Here is a 13,628-nt window from a genome sequence, read left to right as displayed (position 1 = left end):
ATTGTTGAGGTCTACTAGAATAGATTTATATTGTGCAATTTTCCAAACTCACATTGGTTTTCTCAAACAGCATCTCTGTAAACTACATGTATTCACTGAATTTCACTCTCTGCCTTTAATGGCTCATTGTAGCTCCAGCCCCCACCCTCCCTGCTCTGATTGGTCGGGACGTTGTGAATCGCGCTGAGCTCCGTGGAGGTGTTGTTTCCTTGTTTAACGATACACAGCCAAACACAGCCAAACTCACCCTGAGCACACACAAAGTCACAGCCGAAGTAAAAACAATAAGTTTGGCTTGATATTGAGTAAGAAAAAGGTTGATAAACGCTGTGAGAATGGGTCTGCAGAGAATTTCGCCGCGATCCCAACTGTCTGTTATCAGCCTGCAGCCAGGGAGGAGAAATCAGCAGAGCTGCCTGCACTGTGTGTGTGTGTGAGGAAGTCCGAGGATTGGTCAATTTGGACCAATCAGTGGGGGCTTAACGTAACGGCTCCGCGGACGTAACGTAACGGCTCCACGGATTGGTCCATTTAGTTCCAGGTACGTGCTTACGTAATCTCGTACCCGGAAGAATCAAATGGATGATGACGTTTCACCAATGAGGCGTTTTGGGGAGGTATTTTCTGTGTTAGAGTTTTACTCGCTACAGGGTGTACTTTGAGGGTTTTGACTCTGCAGACCGTTTACATGCATAAAAACCTCCATAACACACAAGGGGACGGGTAATAACCGGAAAAGCATGACATGTGACCTTTAAGGCACGAATAATAGCATAATTAAACTGAAAACAAATGTTTTGATTGAAATAATAAAGAAAGCATGTCTTGTTTGCAAAGCAAACAAACATCTCATGGGTTTTGCAGCGTTGAAGTAACTATTGTATTTTCTTTATGCCCACAGATGATGAATCTCTATGTGAATATTATTGGATTCAAAGACTCCCTAGCAACAGAGTCGTAACAAGAGTTTGAGGAAAATTCACAAACACTTTTTTTCACTTAACAATTTCCAAGAATGACCTTCCTTGACAACAATCACAAAGGTTGCTGTGAAGTTGTTCCTTTTCTATCAAAAATGTTTTTGAGTGCTTAAATGCTGGTTACAGAAATTCTAAAGAAATGCCCATCTGCATCGAAGACAAAGAAGTGAACCTCCCCCAAAGGGGTTCTCTGAGTTTTCTTGGTGGTGGAAATTAGTCTGTTAGCAAGCGTAGTCCATTGTAAATAATAATTTACTAAGCTGACATTGAATGAATGAAAACTTTATTACAGACTCAGGGTCCAGATAAAAGACAAGACATTACATAGATAAAAGACAAGGCATTACATATAATAAACTACATACACAGCATAAAAAGAATTCATAGTTTAAGAATAATTTAAATCAGTGTCCTACAAAGAGACAACTATACCAATGTCTCCACAGCTGCGATTGGTAGCGTGTAGTACTAAACCTTATGTTCGATAAGGCCAAGACGATTTCTTTATCAGAGTCATTAAGCCGGCAAATACATTTATACATAAGATTTCTTAAAACAGCTTGTAGAGTATTGACTCCTGCAGCCACAAACATTTCACTTGCACTAGACCATCGAGATCGCTTCAGCAATATTCTCATGGAATCATTATAAGCTACTTGAAGTTTCCGTAAACTTGCTTTTCTGTAGTTGGGGTCGACCACAAATGTGCAGTATAGAGCAGTGTACAATATGCTCTGAACAGAGACATCTTCACTCCATCTGTACATGTACCAAACTTACGTAGGAGAATGTTTGCTTGTGCATATATCATGCGGCATTGCCTATAAATATCTTCATCATCTGTCATTTGTTCTGTAATAAAGTGTCCAAGATATTTTAACTTATTACAGACACTAAGATTATTACCAGACAATTTGAGAGGGGTCTGCCTGCAGACCTCCACTTTCAGGACACCTCCACTGTCAGTACAGGAAGTGCACGCTAAGAATTCCAAAATCCAAAAATCACCACTATCAGTACAGTGCCACTTTCCAAACAGGAAATGCACGCAAATACAAAAATAAAATCGGATCGTGACGGATCGTGACACTTATTATATACATATGTATATATCTATATTAGTGCTGTCAAAATTATCGCGTTAACGGCGGTAATTAATTTGTTGAATTAATTGCGTTAAAATATTTAACGCATTTAACGCATGTGCAGAATGGCCCGCCCCATACGTGCCACCAGTGGCAGCGCCAGGGTATGGCTGGGGTAGGCGACACCCATACCAAGAAATGGCTTAGCCCCACCATGAAAAATGATGTTAAAGTAAGCAAAATAAAGTCTGCCAACTCGCACGGAGTAAATTGCACAGACAGCAGTTAGTAAGATTGATTTCAGTAGCCACGGTTTTGAAAACGTTTGTCACGTAGTGATCGTCTTCTCAATAGAACATCTTTGATAACGGCGTGGTGTTGTTGCAGGAAGTCCCGACGGAGAATACTCTTGCTGTAGTACAGGGCAGAGCCATATAATAGTAATAATATGGCTCTGGTACAGGGGTGCACATAACTAGTACGCAGGTTATGTGCGTAATCTGAAATGCGTACCGTCACTTGTGTCACAAAGCGCATTTGCGTACCGACGTACTTGTGAAGCTTTTCCAGAAGGCGGTTAGATCACCGGACGAGAGAGTCGGTCTCCGTGTGCACAGACAGGCTGCTGTTAACGTCGGTCTGACTGTACAACGGAACTGTGCTAAAACTACGCCAACCGGCTGCGGAGGGAGACTCCCCCCATCACTGGAGAACTGCGCTAAAACAGCTGATCACAACGTTCACACTGTGGTCACAAGTACTCCACTAGCCGCCGCCGCCGCCCCCCCCTGTCGACTTTCCTGAAGTACTCCCCCGTTGATAGAAATCAACACGTAATGAATTAAGACCCCACGGTTTGATGATTGATAGGTGTGTGGGTTGTCTTTCATTTTGACATGCAGAAAAATGTTATAATAAACATAGATACTGTATGTTAAATGGATATATCCGCCTGCTTTCATTTATCTTTCCATTCCCACAACAATATACATAAATAAATGGCATATTTTGGACATAGTTCGAATGGTGATTAATCATGATTAATTAATTTTTAAGCTGTGATTAATCTGATTAAAAATTGTAATCGTTTGACAGCCCTAATCTATATATTGTAGCGACAATATATAGATATATACGGACACCTTGTATTGTAGTTACTATCAGTACAGCCGCAGCGCCACTTTCCGAACAGGAAATGCACGCAAATACAAAATAAAATCGTACTGACACTTATTATATACATAAAGTATATATAGATATATAAAAATAGGGACATCTTGTATTGTTTACTCTCAGTACAGCACCACTTTCCGAACAGGAAATGCACGCTATAATACAACATAAAATAGCACTGACATTTATTATCTATATATATATCTATAGGCTATAGATATATATATTTATTTATATATATAAATACGACATCTTGTATTTCAGTTACACCCGCTAGACAACAGTGGAAGGTTCGAGAAACAACCGTGTTTGCCGGGTGCACCGCGGCGGAGGTGGGGAGGTTCCAGCTGGGAACCTCCACCCCGCTGCGGGACCCGTGGGACCCCTGGACGGTGCGCCTTGGTCACGCTTCATATCGGCCGGCGCGGAGGCCCTCCGACAGTGGGTCGCGTTTGCCATTCGATCAGTGAGAGGAGAGGAGATAAAATGCAACAAAAATTGTCAAAATCCGTTAATATATGGATGAGTGTGGGGGGCGGCTGGACACAGGCCGTGGGGGGAGACCGGGTAAAATAAATATAAAAATAATAAAACCGGGGAAAAGTGAAAAAAGTGTCCGAAAATAGGCACTCGTGAGGAGGGCAGAGTCCCCTGTCATTCCTCCATGGTGTCATTTGAACTAAAAACTTTTACGAGAACCAGGCTGGGGGGGTCAAAAGGGCTTGACCAAGGCCGACCCAAAGTGCACGGTGGTCGGACTCATCACTTCCGTGATGACGAGTCTCCATTGTGATTTGAAAACTTCCATCAAACGAGTCCTTCGGTGGGCGGGAAAAAAACGCGTCAGAATCGTCACTTCCTATACTGACAGTGGAGGTGTCCTGAGAGTGGAGGTCTGCACCGGAACTGTCCTGAGAGTGGAGGTCTGCAGGCAGGCTCCCATGGACAATTTAAAATCAGGACATTTTAGACATTTATCTTCTTTGGTCCTAAAGATCATGACAGCACTCTTATGGCGCGTTTCCACTGCAGCGGGTAGCTTGCTTTAAGCGTGCCGAGCCGTGCGGGGCCCGTTTTTGGTTGCGTTTGCACTTGGCCTAGTGTTGGCCCGGGGCTACTTTTTCACCTTTTTTCTGGCCCGACTAAATCGTGGTTCTATGGCCAGGAACAACCAGGCTGAGTAGGGCTGAGTATGCTAAACTAGAGAGAGAATCGCTGACAAGGGGGCTACAACTACAACAAGATGAACATATTTGACCGTGATTTAATTGTAATACACGTTTCAAAATGATGCCGAATTAACAACATACTGATACCGGTTAGTAAAAACCATGAATTAATGCTTTGACAAGTCTGCAGACAGACGGCAGGCGAAAAACCCTTTTAAAATGCGTGTTTTCTAAATGGAGCTTGGCTAAGCTAACGTTATATGCTCCGACTGTCCACACTCACAACAACGGCCTAAAAAGACATAAATAAACCAGCGACTGTATTCGCCATGACACAGGCAGTCTGTGGTTTGTACTTGTTTAACTTTTGTCTAGTTTCTGAACAGATATGAAGAGCTGTGAGCTCTGAGTGCTAAGAGCTAACGGCTGTGTTGTTTTTCTGGGGCTCTCATTGAAGATGACGTCACGGTTCCGCCTACACTGCGTTACTATAGTAACTACCCCAGTTCCTAGACTCTAATGGAAGCGCAGCATTAAAGTGAGCCGGGGCTAATAAGGCCTAACCAAACCGAGCATGTATTTGATGTCATGTTCCACACCATACACAGAACAAACAGCAAGAAGCTGCTGAAGACCAGCGCTAGATGGACTCAGCACAACAAGATCATCTGCATACATAATATGGTTCACTAGAGCAGTGGTTCTCAAATGGGGGTACGCGAACCCCTAGGGGTACGTTGGAGTACTGCAGGGTGTACGAGAGATTTATTTTATGATAATGAAAAAAAACACATAATAATTAATGCATTTACACAAACTACTAATAGTAGATTAACTACTTTATTCAAAAGTTTACAGTAATTCTGGATAATAAAATGGGAAATGTAAACGGGGTGCTCTCTTTTCTTCTCCCTCTCCTGACAGCCGGTCATTCTCATGCAGCTCACTGAACCTGTAATAAGTGACCCGACAATAAAGAATAAATATATTTATAACTACACTGAACAAAAATATAAATGCAACACTTTTGTTTTTGCTCCCATTTTTCATGAGATGAACTCAAAGATCTAAAACATTTTCTATATACACAAAATAACCATTTCTCTCAAATATTGTTCAAAAATCTGAAAAAATCTGTGATAGTGAGCACTTCTCCTTTGCCGAGATAATCCATCCCACCTCACAGGTGTGCCATATCAAGATGCTGATTAGACAGCATGATTATTGCACAGGTGTGCCCAGGGGCGGACTGGGACTACAAATCAGCCCGGGACTCTCAACCGGCCCACTTCGGTACCGCCGGCCCACCGCGGTGCTAGTGACTTACCGCAGAGGTAGACATTACGGGTAAAATGCCACTGGCATTATATTATCACTGGCCCCATCATTGTAACCACTGGCCCGGAGCCTTCGTCCAAAAAGAAATCGACTAATAATGAAGAAAATTAACACATGTTTCAATAGTAATGTATGCACAAACTACATTACTACTTGTACTACAACATTTGAATCATCAGTTCTTCCTCATTTTCCTCAATTGTTCATATTTGGTTTATTAAAATAATGATATTGTGGTCATTGTTAAAAAATGTCTGCTATTATTATGAATATTACTATTTGTATAATGCGCTTTCTGCCTTCCTGTCATTAGGAGTTAGACATGTAGAGTAGATTAGAACCTTCATTATCCTAAACTGCTGGGACATTTCCCCATAGCGAATATACCTTTATATTGTCTACTCTTCACTTACTTGTCAGCATAGGTCGGCATTGATGTACAGATCCGACAGAAGACCTTGTTTATATTGGCATCATATTGAGAGGTGCAGTGACGCGTCCTGAAACCAGGAAGTAAGCTGCTGGTTCCCTCGACAAAAAGCAATGGAATTTCTCCACAGGGTTTTGGAAAATAGCTGGAAATAAAGTCTGTGGAAAAGGAACCTGTTTGATAAATGCAGGTTTTGTTCAGCCGGATAATCTCCACATGTCTACCCTACTTTTATAATTGTCGAATCATAAATCTAATCGATATATTATAAAAGGGTTTTAGGACGCGTGACCGCACCACTAGAAGCCAACTCCATCCATCAAGCTGGCTGAAACTTTCTCTCCCTCTTCTTCGCATGCTCCCTGTCACTCTCCTTTAACTCCTCCGGTGACTTTCTTTTATTTGAAGATTGTTTTTTGCACGGCGCTTGGCCGGTTACCGCTGGTATTAAAAACATTTTGGCGAATGGTTAGGTGGCGCGATAGTCTGTGGTGAAGCAGCGCTCCGCAGCAAACAGCTGTTTGCTTTTCACCCAACAACGACAACCGACTCACGGAACGCTATGTTGTCGCGTTAATAAACGAAACAATCTAACTAAATTGCTAGTCAAAATACCAATACCACAGGACAATGATTTTAAAGCAATATTTTTAGTGGCCCGAGCGGGCAAGTGGAAAGTACGATATGCTGTTTACGGTTACCAGCCGGCCCACATCGTCCAACCGGCCCACTTCAGTACCGGCCCATCGGGATTCGTCCCGATGGCCAGTCCGCCCCTGGGTGTGCCTTAGGCTGGCCACAATAAAAGACCACTCTGAAACGTGCAGTTTTGCTTTATTGGGGGGGTCTGGGGGGGTCCGAAAACCAGTCAGTATCTGGTGTGACCACCATTTGCCTCACGCAGTGCAACACATCTCCTTCGCATAGAGATGATCAGGTTGTTGATTGTGGCCTGTGGAATGTTGGTCCACCCCTCTTCAATGGCTGTGCGAAGTTGCTGGATATTGGCAGGAACTGGAACACGCTGTCGTATACGCCGATCCAGAGCATCCCAAAAATGCTCAATGGGTGACATGTCCGGTGAGTATGCTGGCCATGCAAGAACTGGGATGTTTTCAGCCTCCAGGAATTGTGTACAGATCCTTGCAACATCGGGCCGTGCATTATCACGAGGTGATGGTTGTGGATGAATGGCACAACAATGGGCCTCAGGATCTCGTCACGGTATCTCTGTGCATTCACAATGCCATCAATAAAATGCACCTGTGTTCGTCATCCATAACATACGCCTGCCCATACCATAACCCCACCACCACCATGGGCCACTCGATTCACAACATTGACATCAGAAAACCGCTCACCCACACGACGCCACACACGCTGTCTGCCATCTGCCCTGAACAGTGAAAACCGGGATTCATCCGTGAAGAGAACACCTCTCCAACGTGCCAGACGCCATCGAATGTGAGCATTTGCCCACTCAAGTCGGCTACGACGACGAACCGGAGTCAGGTCGAGACCCCGATGAGGACGACGAGCATGCAGATGAGCTTCCCTGAGACGGTTTCTGACAGTTTGTGCAGAAATTCTTTGGTTATGCAAACCGATTGTTGCAGCAGCTGTCTGAGTGGCTGGTCTCAGACGATCTTGGAGGTGAACATGCTGGATGTGGAGGTCCTGGGCTGGTGTGGTTACACGTGGTCTGCGGTTGTGAGGCCAGTTGGATGTACTGCCAAATTCTCTGAAACGCCTTTGGAGACGGCTTATGGTAGAGAAATGAACATTCAATTCACGGGCAACAGCTCTGGTGGACATTCCTGCTGTCAGCATGCCAATTGCACGCTCCCTCAAAACTTGCGACATCTGTGGCATTGTGCTGTGTGATAAAACTGAACATTTTAGAGGGGCCTTTTATTGTGGCCAGCCTAAGGCACACCTGTGCAATAATCATGCTGTCTAATCAGCATCTTGATATGCCACACCTGTGAGGTGGGATGGATTATCTCAGCAAAGGAGAAGTGCTCACTATCACAGATTTTTTCAGATTTGTGAACAATATTTGAGAGAAATGGTTATTTTGTGTATATAGAAAATGTTTTAGATCTTTGAGTTCATCTCATGAAAAATGGGAGCAAAAACAAAAGTGTTGCATTTATATTTTTGTTCAGTGTATTAATGCTGCCTATTTTGGGCACAAGCAATTTTCACCCATTTATTAATTATATGTTTTAAATGTGAGTGTTTCCTATCCCCTAAACCTCCAGGGATGTACACAGTTTAATACTGGCAACTTCTTAATATGGGAAATATGAAAACGTCTTTTAAAACTACAATTCCCAGCAGATACGTGCCATAGAGAACATGTTGCGAAACACACAATAGCCAACATGTGTAGTTCTGGGGACGGGGGACGGGGGGACGGGGACGGTGGACCCGTTCAAATCCAGTTTTGGACAGTCTGCCGTGGTTCCATCCCATTTCAAAGTGCTGTTCGACGCTCGGCGTAACCCTCGGCACGCACTCAAACATCCAATCACAAAGCTTGAGGACTATCACGGGGTTTGTCAAGCGAAGCGGAGAGAATACTTACTTCCGGGTGTAAAATTCTCTAAAGCAACTACTATGAGCTGCTCCGACCCTCGGTCCTGACGGACTCCAACTTGTGTTTATTAATCAAACAAATAAATAAATACAAGGATAATTATGTGTTATTGTTGAGTAAATAACAGTGTGTGGTTTAGAAAAGAATACAAAATGAGAAGGAAAAAACAATGAAACAATACAGATTTCAGTATTTTGAGCCCCTACTCTCCCCATAACTGACTGCAACAAAAGTCCTACATTATTCAATTAAAATAAAGAAGTAAAAACAATAAGTGTGGCTTGATATTGAGTAAGAAAAAGGTTGATAAACGCTGTGAGAATGGATCTGCGGAGAGCATTTCGCCGCGATCCCAACTCGTCTATTACCAACGTTCAGGGAGCTCTATGCAAGTCAATGGGACACCCTGCCCGTTGAAAACTGACTCTCAAGGGGTACCCTGTCCGTAATAGAGTGACGGGGAGGGGCCCTGACCGACCGTCAACATGTGACGTGTTGGGAGTGAGAACGTGTTGCAAATTAACAACAGACACACAGAGTTAGATGATTACAGCAGGATTCTCTGGATGTAAATGTGTTTTTATCAAAATGAATGTGAGGATATATAAGTAATATTGTCACAGATACTTCCTCTGCTTGTTATTAAATGGTTGCACACAAGTTAGTCAGGTCGAATACATTCCCGCTGCCATTAAAAGTCATCAACATCTCAGAGAGTTTTTCCATTGTTAATTTTTACAATTAATCAGAGGAGAGCACGAAAGCATTCCCCCACTACCACAAATTATGCAGTCGAGATTCCTATATTTGAGGGATTCGTACAGGTCAGCGCAGCCGTCAGTGTAATGGTCGCACCTCGCCGTCGGGGATCCACCTTAGTGATCAAGGAGACCCCCTGCCAGGTAAGTATAAGTTGTACTGGTTCGAGATGGGAGAGCGTTTCACAGACAAACCATGCTAACTGATGGTGCCAAAAACGTAAATGTCTTCTATCAAGGCGAAATACATCATTTATTTTGTAAAACCTGGCTTTAATATAAAGGACACACTTGTGTATTAGGGCTGACTATTATTATTTGAGTTTTGCCTGATGTTTTCAATAATATCTTGTATCCACGTCCAACAGGAGGAACAGGCTTCTTTAATCAAATGGTTACCAACATGTTACTTTCTATTATTGAGTAAACTGACGACCCCAAACTAATGTAAAGACCATTTTCAATTTCAACTCTTGGGGCAGTATGCCTTTGGAAACAAACTAAAACAGCTCCTTTGAGCCACCATGGAGTTACCCAGTGCATTTGTATGTATTCATTTTCTGTCTCTGGAAAATGGCAAAGGTTAATAAATTATTTTCAGATTATTAAGTGATGGACAGTTTACTTCCATAGCAGGTTTTTTTAACAACAGAGACACAGTTTCTGTGATTGTTAGTTAATTACAGCAGGATTATCTTAATGTTTATTTGTTTTATCAAAATGAATGTGAGGATATATAAGTAATATTGTCACAGGTAGCCTACTTCCTCTGTTTGTTACAAGTTAGGTCACATAAATTCCTACTGCCACTAAAAGTCATCAACTTCTCAGAACTATATTGATGAACCACTTGATATTCAGAGGCATACAACATGTTTGCATTAGATGCATCTTCCATTGTTAATGTTCAATATATCAGGGGAGAGCGCGAACGCAATCCCCCACTACCACAAATGATGCAGTCGAGATTCCTACATTTGAAGTTTGTGCAAAGTCTACATCACTCAGTCTACCCCAGGTAATCAGATGTACGATTCCTTCTGAAAATCCGCCTGGTTACTGCAAGCTATTTTCCAGTTGAAATGCCTTAGTTTGGCTATAATGGGTTCCCCTTTATTTGATGGCCTCTTATGTTCATCAGCACATTGCCCTTTTCACACACAATTACCTCCTCAGCTCCATTGCAGGCTCATTAGCAGGACTTGCTGGCTTATCCCTCCCTAAACAGAGGTTTCAAATTATATTACAAGTTATTTTTGCTTCTGTAAAAATATCGTTTAGCACATTGAAAACTGTAGAAGTTAAAATTAGCTGAATTGAGCATGTCTTATAATAGAAAGGATTCCGCATGTTGCCTATACTGATCCATCAGCAAGGCTTTTAGAAACAGTGAAAGAGGTTTAATCTAAACAACATCCCTGTGACCTTTCACAGTGTTTTCAAGAATCTTATCCTTTGCCCTCTATCTCATTGTATGTTTCTGTGGACAAAAGAGGGGCAACTGCTTATTCTCAAATCTAAACCCATGTAGAGGCTCAGTCGCAATACTTTGGAAACATTTAAACCAAGATAAACTTCAGAGCAGAGCATTTAACTCCGTACTGAGCAAATACATAGCTCCAACTCATGATAGTCACATTACATCGTGGCGAGGTCATATGTTAGCTTGTTAGATATAACTGACCTTGATTTCAGGTGTTGTTTTGCGCCAGATACATTTGAACGTCTGAAAAGGTTGTATTTCTAATTATGAATATAATTTTGTATCATGAGAAAATCTGCTCCAGTATTACAAGGTAGGATTGAGAGTGGGTACTCATTTTCAATTAGACTATCTTTCGGCCAACACATATATCAGTAAAGCACAACTTCATTATAATCGTCTGGATGATTTTAACAACATCCCCTTTTTTCCTTTTACAGACAATTGCAAAGTCTCAGAAACTGCTTTATCGGAAATCACAGAGACACAGAAACATGTAGAGTGGACTTAAATGCACCAGTCACTCAAATCTGGATAAATAATGAAGACAAAAGACTGCTTATTCCATTTCAAGACAAGAATAGCTTTGTGATGCCACATCCCAGGAGAGGTCTTAACAATAGCAAACTGTGCATTACACTCAGCTGCAATTCAGAGCGGCATGAAACTCTTTAGTTGAGTTATGCAGCACGTTGTTCTTCATCAGTGCCGGACATCTGTTAGATTGTGTACTATCAGTGACTGATTGGTCAAGAAGACATGTAAATATGATTAAGAATTTGATATAACAGGTGGCAACACACTGTTCCCTTTATTTATCATTTATCACTTACAGCATCAGCCATATCTAATGTAATATGAGTCATCCCTCTAAATCTGTGTGTGGCGCTCTTCAAATAGCCTCGAGGTACATCTGATAAAGCATTTGTTAGCTTCATTCAGACTCTTCATTCACAAGCCTTACTTTCTGGCACAACCTCATACAATGTTTTTCCTTCTCAGAACACTCCTCTGAAGTAGTAGTCTAAGATTTTTGAACCACATTTTTGTCACATGATGTAACTTAGCTTTGTACTTTAATATGAGGTTTTACTGGGGGGAGAAACACAACAGGTGACATTTTTAAATGTGAAACAGTTACATATTTTTCTGTAGTCTTCGTGTTTTTTAGGTGCTGTTGTATCCACCAGAGAAATGCCCTCTAGTGGAAGACATTCACATCTATGCATCTAAACATTATCAAGTTTCTTTTTTGTTTAGGTTTAAGTTTTTCCTTGTAGCTACCTTTTAGTTTTTATACAAAGTAGATCTTTTTCAGTTTGAAGTTTATGACATACACACAATTTAGTGAAAGTTGACCCTTAACCTCATAGATACTTAATTAATTATTAGCCCAATTGTATAAGAGCAAACAGAAAGCAGACATTTAAGATGAATTTTTGATTTTAATTCTGTTATTACAGTACCACTTACACACGTGCACAAACGCACAGACATGTTCACACAGACAGGTTAATAAATCTGCCCTTCTGTTCTCTTTCTATGCTACTATCTAATAAAAGGCCTAATTAATGTATTTCACCTTTAGTTATCAGGTAGACAACCGTAAACACACACCCAGAGCCTGCACACTGTCTTTCACTCTGCCACATAATGAGTTAACCTCTTGGATTAATTTGTTTAGCTGTAAAGATCCTTTGTGCAATAAATAAAAAAATAAAGCTTTATTGCTTAACTCTAAAAGAAACAACTATACATTTCATTCCAATTTATTACAATGTCATCTAACTTGCAGACACATAGATTGTCTGAGATCAAATCAAATCAAGTTTTATTTATATAGCACATTTATAAACGATTTTTGGTCGAGCCAAAGTGCTGTACATATAATAAAAATAGCCTACAGTAGAGACACTTTACAGCAAATACAACAGCACAGATTGTTCAGAATATCAGTGTGAGAAAAACGACACCCTCTATCCTTAGACCCTCACATCGTACAAGGAAAAACTTCCAGAGAAAACAGTTTAAGGGGAAAAAAATGGGAGAAACCTCAGGGAGAGCAACAGAGGAGGGATCCCTCTCCCAGGACGGACAGACGTGCAATAGATGCCGTGTGTAAATCGAAGAGATAATACATTTTACAGCATATAGACCGAATGTTAGGAAATGCATGTGTCTGTAATAAGAAGATGAATCCACGAGGATGTCAGCTACAATCCTGTGGAAGCCATCAGGGAAGCAGCATGACGAGACTCAAGGCAGGACCGCAGAGACAGGTTCAGCCACGACCCGAAGTCCACGACTTAATCCAGAACTCAGGATAGAGGATCCAAGACACAGGACTACAGCAAGAGGATCAGCCTCGACTCCGGATCCCGGCGTAGATATAGATACAAAACAAGAAAAAAGATTTGGCTGGGTTAATCGGAACAAGAGAATACACAGACACAGACAGAGAGGGAAAAGGTCATTGGATAAAAGTTATTCTTGATAACCCTCTAGAAAGATCTCATGAAATTCCCCACTCAATCTATCAAGACCCGAGCAGTTATATTAGATATAGGATAAGAAACAGAGATAGGGAGCACAACAACCTATCTCTTCGTC

The 13,628-nt window shown here is 41.7% G+C and overlaps 1 non-coding gene across 1 annotated transcript; it reads right to left on the bottom strand.

Moving 5' to 3' along the window:
• Positions 1–9,523: 9,523 nt before the first annotated feature.
• LOC117446044 (U1 spliceosomal RNA) lies at positions 9,524–9,687 on the bottom strand. Its single transcript, XR_004552077.1, has one exon. It is a non-coding gene; the product is annotated as a U1 spliceosomal RNA (small nuclear RNA).
• Positions 9,688–13,628: the final 3,941 nt, after the last annotated feature.

Source organism: Pseudochaenichthys georgianus, chromosome 4 (genome assembly GCF_902827115.2).
Source record: "Pseudochaenichthys georgianus chromosome 4, fPseGeo1.2, whole genome shotgun sequence".
NCBI lineage: Eukaryota > Metazoa > Chordata > Actinopteri > Perciformes > Channichthyidae > Pseudochaenichthys > Pseudochaenichthys georgianus.
The sequence above is the reverse complement of the archived record's forward strand: the minus strand, read 5'-3'. Positions and strand labels throughout refer to the sequence as shown.